Source organism: Apodemus sylvaticus, chromosome 5, assembly GCF_947179515.1.
Source record: "Apodemus sylvaticus chromosome 5, mApoSyl1.1, whole genome shotgun sequence".
Taxonomy (NCBI): Eukaryota; Metazoa; Chordata; class Mammalia; order Rodentia; family Muridae; genus Apodemus; species Apodemus sylvaticus.
In genome coordinates, this window is record NC_067476.1 from 70,265,247 (window position 1) to 70,273,180 (window position 7,934).

The window sequence follows — 7,934 nt, forward strand, 5'->3', positions numbered from 1 at the left end:
GAGTTGTTTACAGTAATGAACTGAAGCTTCATCTACCAAAATAAAAAGAGATAAAATGGACTTTGAAAACCTTGACATTTTAAATTTTCTTTCAAAGCATGATGTGCATTAGAATTCAAATCAAGTAATTAGTCCTTCATAACATAGAAAGTTCAGTACAGCAATACCTACCATTAACATAATGGTAATGAAGAAAAATTCTGAAAATTTACTTTACTTCATCAATTTATATTGTGGTCAGATCTCTGTAAAAATAATGCTGTTGTCAGGAAATGCAACCACATAGGATTCAGCTTCTTTATCAACAATATATGACAAGTGAAAACTGTTAACAAAAATTTTAAGTTCAAAGAAACAAGATGGTTAAACTTGGATTCAAGATCTTCTAGCTCCACCATCCGTTACCTCTCCTGACCATCAGCAAGGCAGAGTGAGATTTTAAAAAAAATGGGACTATCATAGTAGAGGCTGCCTTTGTGCAGGCTCCATCTGTCTATAAAGGAACTACATGTTATTGCATTGTTCATGTGTGATTGGGTATCTCCATAAAAACAACAAGGTAAAGAAAGAATGGAGAATCAAGACATGATGACCAACCAACTCTATGAAAATTGGTAAAAAAAATACATAGCTGAAGAAGAAAACTAATCAATGAATATCATTAAGAATTCTGAGATTTAATTATTTGCCAGATATTTATACAATAAGATTTTGTTTATAAAAATATGACTTTGCAAAACTATTGTTTAAATATTTAATATAAAAGCATGTTCCTAAACAGATTACTTCTGTATCTCCAAGGACTATTGGAATAAATTTGAAAATGTTAAAATATTACTTATTGCATTGCCCTTACACTCACTTGTAAATCCAGGTACTTCATGTGGATTATTTAGTCAAATATAGCAGCTCTGGAACTAAATTTCACACACAAAAAAATGATAGAGTGAAATGTATTTCTATCTTCTGGGTATATGTGAAATGTTTTATTAAGCATATTTTGGTGTAAGTATCTTTATTAATGAATACACATGAATTTGTGTGTGTATATATGTGTGTGCATGTGTGTGTGTGTATATATATATATGTGTGTGTGTGTGTATGTGTGTGTGTGTATGTATGTGTGTGTGTATGTGTGTGTGTATGTGTGTGTGTATGTGTGTGTGTGTGTGCTATTACAGATCTTTGAGTAAAGTTCTAATGTATTTTTCCACAGTAGAGAAAGGTAGTGATTTTAATGACTGGCTTTTACATAGAGCATATATACAATTTCAGTTGAAGATGGCAGATGAAGAAGAAAAGGAAGGAGGAAGAAGAGATGCATACATTTCAACAACCACTTCCATGATGTTCCTAGGGCAATTGTTCAATACTTTCTATAATCTAATCACTATTTACAATGACATATAAAACAACAACACACTACATAATAATCAATGGGCCACTAGATCTGGCAGTAAGCATTTAAGATAGATTATGTGTTCACCACATAATTTAACAGTTATTCTGTGCTAAGTCAGGATGAACAAAAATGAGCACTGAGTAAGACCATAGGGCATGGTGTTCATGCATGACATATTTTAATGAAAACTAACATTTCTTTCTTTCTTTTTTTTTTTTTTTTTTTTTTTTTTTTTTTTTTTTTTTTTTGAGACAGGGTTTTTCTGTGTAGCCCTGGCTGTCCTGGAACTCACTCTCTAGACCAGACTGGCCTTGAACTAAGAAATCCCCCTGCCTCTGCCTCCCAAGTGCTGGGATTAAAGGTGTGTACCACCACTGCCCAGCTGAAAATTAACATTTCTTACAATGACAAAATATGGGAATAAAAAAGAAACTGCTTCGGATTCTTGAGAGTTATTTCTCAGATCTCGTCTTTTACCATTTTTAATAGAATAGATGTGGAACTAGATGTTCCCAAAATTTAAAAATCCTGGGGACATTCAAAGTTTGTTTCTTTAAATCTTATCTAAATAATGATGGGAGCAGAAATATTGGAGGAGATATTGAATGTTAAGGAAAAAGTGATCTGAGACAATGATTCAAAGCAGAAAAGAATATTGTATATTAAATTTTTGCTTTTACCATAGCCAAAGTTGTTAGTGTTTTTATGTATGTATTTTTACAAGGTAAAATGCTTGATTTTATGGGCTATTGTAAAACATGATAATTTCAATGCATAGCATGGTCTAACAGTCTTAATCAGTGGTGAAATGGGGAAGCATCTGTCCTCACTCACAGATATTCAGGTTTTAATAGTCAGCTTTTAGGGCAAACAAACAAAAAATCAGGCAGTCAAAGTGAGTGAAAGTGTCTAAGGGAAACAAAACCTAATGTTAACTTAAAATTAAGTAAATGTTAGCTGAATTTTCTATGTTTACTTAAGATTCTCATTAGTGTTGATTTAAACTGACAATGTTATTTGCCAGAAAACAGTTTTCTAAATTATGTATGAAGTCAATAATGGCCAGTATAGCATAGTCACTAAGGTTTGTGATCATGAGTTATGATTTTTTATAATTTATGAGATGATAAGCCTAAACAGTAGTTGTAGCCTAGATATAGTTCTTTAAAATAAAACTATTAATAGTTGAAAAGTAAGCTAAATATACATAAAACCTCTTATTTAGTTAAAACTAACATATTTTTGTTTATTTTACAATCACAGAAAATAAACTCTTATTAAAGCACTGGGGCAATATCAAGTAAAACTCATTAAGTTGTAGCTCAAAACCTTCTGTTCTGTCTTTTCTTTTAACAACATAAATTTAAAATGTATTGGAAAAGTGAAAGAACCCAGGGTAGTTGGAACATTTTTTTCTAAGAAGCAAAACATTGGGAATTAAGTTCCAGAGTTAATTTAAAGCAGAGATAATGTAGACATCAAAATGTAGAGTATATCATAAATTTTTAAGCTGGGTAGAAGTAGACAGAAACATACTTACGTGGAGTCAAAAGGTCTTTGCTCTTCAAAGGAGAATGAAAAAGACATGAAAACCAGTTAGATCAAATATAAAACAACTGCCTTTCATATATTGTTTCTGAGCCTAATCATTGGTCCTAATGTCTACATAGGACTGTTTAATAGTCTTGTAAAATTACAATTACTAACATTATCACCCTATAATACTACTCCTAATGTCTTTACTACTCAAAGGAAAAAATGGCTACACATTTATGACAAAACTTGCAGTAAATACATTCATTCATACATGCAAAGAGGAAAATCAGCTATTGCTTCAGCCATAATTTTCTACCCATTGGAATACTTCCTGGGGAATGATTGCACTCATTCCTTGGTATTTCCAGATTTCCAATGTTTTCTTAAAAGCACCTCCCTCCTTCCCAAGCCATCACCATAGACAATGGGCTGTTCTCCACATTTCCCCTCAGAACTTTATTTTTATGTCATCTATTACTTAATAATTTATCTCAGGTATTTCTTGTTATACCTGACATTCAGGGAAACAGTCATTTTTACCTTTTAATTTTTCACTGAGATATTTTATTATTTTCTTTGCAAAATAGTTAACAGAACAGCTTTATTTGTAAATAGTCATATGATAGAACAAACTACAAAATCTCAGGTTTTGTGGCCCAGTTGGATACTACTTTACCCTGTCTTGGCATGACTTAGGTCCTGAGACTCCAGCTTCCTTCTGGGGTCATAGTGTTACAATTTTGTGCCACTACACCCAGCCAAATTCACTGTTTTTAAGTGTCATATAAAAATAACTTGTCAATTTTGATGTCACCATTATTTTAAGCAGTGCCTACCTAGCCACACTGTGCTGAAATTTCGAATCAGTCAAAAGAAAAATACTTTTCTTTTGATCACATTATGAAGTGTTATTTTTATTAAGAAAGAAACAGTAAATATTATACACTTCATTGATAACAATTACTTTAATACTATCAAATTACTTAAAATGAAACACCAATTAAAGGCCCACAAAGAGTTATATTTTAATTTTAAATAATAGATCAATACCATAACCTAGACTCATTTCTGAAAAATGAAGATGTTCCCTCTGAGTCTTACCATATGTCAGTTCTACAAAAGCTATGTAGGTATATGTCTCCTATTCTCTATGATACGGTGACCATCAGTGTTGGCCAAGACTCTTCACTTGTTTCCAGGACTTTCTTCCACTTCTAAGAGGCAGCAGGAGAGTAGCTCTGGCAGTGAGGGTAGAGGATGCAATATCTGCTTTTAAAGTGCTGTATTTATATGGTTATTACAGTAAAATAATGAGGAATCCAAAATTCCTCCTTCACTCTAACCAGACATCGTGAATGTGAGAATGATTGTCTGACCCCTTGGGCTTTTAAAAAATGCCTGTCCTCATGAGATTCTAAGACAAACTTTACTGCATGTTTGTAAGTATAAAAGTATTGATGCTTTTTGACCATCCAAACTTACGTTATGAGTTTAAAAAAATTACATTAGGGTTGTTTGCTAACACTCTCGTGTACTGTCTCTTTCAAATAACAAACACAATTCTATGATGGATGGAGTTCAATGTCTCTGTGCAGTATTTGACAAAATTTCTTTTTCTCACAAGGAATTTTTAAAATCAATATCAGAAAAATATTCATCATTTTGGGAAATATTATCAAAGATTTTTCTTTAAAGAAAAAAGTCTAATATATCTATATATGTATATATAGGTATATATATACATATATATGTGTGTATATATATATATTACTAATAGAAATACTTTTATTTCTTGTAAGAATTTGGCTTTTTTTACTAACTTTGAATATTCATATATGTACACGATTTATTATGATCATATCGACTATATAATTGTCAGTTCCTATTGTCATATAGAGGTACTTTTCAAGTACCTCTTTTTATATTTACATCTTTTTATTGACCAGTGAGCTTAATTATATTTGTTCATATGAACATGGATAGAAAGTTATGACTGAACCACTGAAAACTTACTGGTAGCTACACTCCAACAACCATTAAATTCAAGATTGGTAGAAGCTCCTCAGTGCTTCCCCTATTCATAACAGAATATTGAAAAAAATCTTATTCCAGTGTTGGGTGGGTATCCACAACCTGATGCTGCTTGCTCATGATTAAAATGGCCATATCACAAAAGCAGACACTGTATCAGAGTATATCTACCAAACCCATAGAGCTTATATTCTATATTTCTCTATTTTGAGCAATTTCTCTCTGAAAGGTTTATATAGGTGTCCCATTTAGTTAGGAGCATTTAACATTTACTCATTCCCAACATGTAACTAAAAATTTATGCATTAATGCCCACACACTGCAAAGAGAACCAAATAGTTGAGAAATATAAATATAGATATTTAAAAGGTATTATTCATTTTGGAGAATAGTAGTAGGTTCTCCATAAAGACCTATGATGTCACAATTCATAGGCATTTGACCAACTTTATGGTACCAACTATGTATTACCTCCTGTAGCACACGATTTAAATATAATCTGGCAGTGAATAATTACCCTTCAAGCAGATATAACATTATTGAACCAATAGGTATAGCATTCCTGAAACCTTGATGTTCTAGACCATAAACTCCACAGCTAAGAATGACATTTGATGTCTCTGCTCCTACATAGCACATTCTGCCAGGATTATTAACCAAGAAAAATGACTTTTCTCAGGAGCTCTCAAATGTGAGTTCCTTTAAAATACACACACACTACAAATACAAAGTCAGAGGATAAAGAGTAAATATAATAATACCCTAAACAATAGCCAGCAAGGAAGAAACACTCAGGAGAACAGAGGGAGAACAATCAGACTGTGAGGATGAGTTAAGATCCTATCCATGGTAGAAATAAGAATTAGGAGATAGAAGAGTGTTGAGTAGAGATGAGAGTGGCCAGTTTTCATTATGTATATGTGTGAAATTTTCAAACAAATAGACAAGGCTGCTCCCATCTCTCCATATCTTTTCAATATAGTTCTTGAAGTTCTAGCTAGAGCAATTAGACAACATAAGGAGGTGAAAGGGATACAAATTGGAAAGGAAGAAGTCAAACTATCACTATTTGCAGATGATATGATAGTATACTTAAGTGACCCCACAAACTCTACCAGAGAACTCCTACAGCTGATAAACAACTTCATCAAAGTGACTGGTTACAAAATCAACTCAAGCAAATCAGTAGCCGTTCTATACTCAAAGGATAAGCAGACTGAGAAAGAAATTAGGGAAATGACACTCTTCACAATATCCACAAAGAGCATAAAGTATCTTGGGGTGACTCTAACCAAACAAGTGAAAGACCTGTACGACAAGAACTTCAGATCTCTGAAGAAGGAAATCAAAGAAGACCTCAGAAAATGGAAAAATCTTCCATGCTTATGGATTGGCAGGATTAATATAGTTAAAGTGGCCATCTTGCCAAAAGCAATCTACAGATTCAATGCAATCCCCATCAAAATCCCAACTCAGTTTTTCATAGAGCTAGAAAGAGCAATTCTCAAATTCATCTGGAATAACAAAAAACCCAGGATAGATAAAACTATTCTCAACAGTAAAAGAACTTCTGGGGGAATCAGTATCCCAGACCTCAAACATTACTACAGAACAATCGTGATAAAAACTGCATGGTATTGGTACAATGTCAGGCACATGGATAAATAGAATAGGATTGAAGACCCACAAATGAACCCACACACCTATGGTCACTTGATCTTCGACAAAGGAGCTGAAAACATCCAGTGGAAAAAAGATAGCCTTTTCAACATATGGTGCTGGTTCAATTGGAGGTCAGCATGCAGTAGAATGTGAATTGATACATTCTTATCTTCTTGTACTAAGCTCAACTCCAAATGGATCAAGGACCTCCACATAAAAACACTGAAACTAATAGAAAAGAAACTGGGGAAGACCCTTGAGGACATGGGCACAGGGGAAAAGTTCCTGAACAGAACACCAATAGCTTATGTTCTAAGATCAAGAATTGACAAATGGGACCTCATAAAATTACAAAGTTTCTGTAAGGCAAAGGACACTGTTAAAAGGACAAAATATCAACCAACAGATCGGGAAAGGATCTTCACCAATCCAAAATCTGACAGAGGGCTAATATCTAATATATACAAAGAACTCAAGAAGGTAGACCCCATAGAACCAAATAACCCTATTAAAAAGTGGGGTATGGAGCTAAACAAAGAATTTTCACATGAAGAACTTCGGATGGCTGAGAAGCACCTTAAGAAATGTCCAACATCATTAGTCATTAGGGAAATTCAAATCAAAATAACCCTGAGATTTCACCTCACACCAGTCAGAATGGCTAAGGTTAAAAACTCAGGAGACAGGAGGTGTTGGTGATGATGTGGAGAAAGGGGAACACTCCTCTACTGTTGTTGGAATTGAAAGATGGTACAACCACGTTGGAAATCAGTCTGGCGGTTCCTCAGAAATCTGGGCATGTTGCTTCCAGAGGATCCTGCTACACCTCTCTTGGCATATACCCAGAGGATTACCTGGCATGCAATAAGGACACATGCTTTACTATGTTCATAGCAGCCATGTTTGTAATAGCCAGAAGCTGGAAAGAACCCAGGTGTCCCTCAATGGAGGAATAGATACAAAAAATGTGGTATATTTACACAATGGCATACTATTCAGCCATTTGAAACTATGAATTCATGAAATTCTTAGACAAATGGATGGAGCTGGAGAACATCATACTAAGTGAAGCAACCCAGTCTCGAAAGGTCAATCATGGTATGCACTCACTGATAAGTGGATATTAGCCTAGAAACGTGGAATACACAAGATATAATCCACATATTAAATGATGTCCAAGAGGAATGGAGGAGTTGCCCCTGGTTCTGGAAAGACTCAGTGCGGCAGTATAGGGGAATACCAGAACAGGGAAGTGGGAAGGGGTTGATGGAGGAATATGGGAATGGAAGAGGGCTTATGGGAG